The sequence below is a fragment of the Sinocyclocheilus rhinocerous genome, unplaced genomic scaffold (genome assembly GCF_001515625.1).
Source record: "Sinocyclocheilus rhinocerous isolate Xijiao unplaced genomic scaffold, SAMN03320098_v1.1 scaffold135, whole genome shotgun sequence".
Lineage (NCBI taxonomy): Eukaryota > Metazoa > Chordata > Actinopteri > Cypriniformes > Cyprinidae > Sinocyclocheilus > Sinocyclocheilus rhinocerous.
The window spans coordinates 85,122-85,986 of record NW_015632028.1 but is presented as its reverse complement, the minus strand read 5'-3'; positions in this window follow the sequence as shown (position 1 = coordinate 85,986).

Here is an 865-nt window from a genome sequence, read left to right as displayed (position 1 = left end):
TATAATATATTACATTATAATTAACAACAATTATTATTATTATTATTATTATTATTATTATTATTATTATTATTATTATTATTATTATTATTATTATTATTATTATTATTATTATTATTATTATTATTATTATTATTATTATTATTATTATTATTATTATTATTATTATTATGTATTTTATTATACATCATATATTATTTTTGCCATATTAAGTTGTTTTATAATTAATACTGATTATTATTATTATTATTATGACTGTTATTAGTTATATTTATTGTACATAATGTAAATATTTGTATAATATTTTTAATATTCTTATTTTTATTTTAGCAATAGTACACTAAAATTATTTTTATTAATAAAGAAGTATTAATATTTGAGAAATCATATAATTGTATCTTTTAATATTCTTATTATTTTAGTCATACATTTAATTATTTTATAATTTTTTTTCATTTATAATTAATCATTTATAATCTAATAATTATATTTTATAATGTATTTATTTATTTATTCACTTACTTACTTGCTTACTTATTTTCCATGTATGATCTGCATGGATGTGGTTTATAAAGCAGGAAAATAGTTTTTGTGTGATTAATCCATCATGGTTTATCAGGTACGGTTTTCTATCTCTACGCCTCACCTAATCGACTGAGGTATTTTACCGCACCTCTTTCAGTCCCTCACTCTCTGCCCGGCTGTTCTCGGCTGTTTCATACAAATCCAGGCTTTGTTGTCATTTCAGGTAACACCGGTGACATGTGCTATGAAATCGCAAGTATAAACCACTACAACAAAGTGTGTGTTCCCCAAACCGTGAGAGAGCCGCAGGCATCCGTTTCATCAGTGTGTGAAAGGAGAG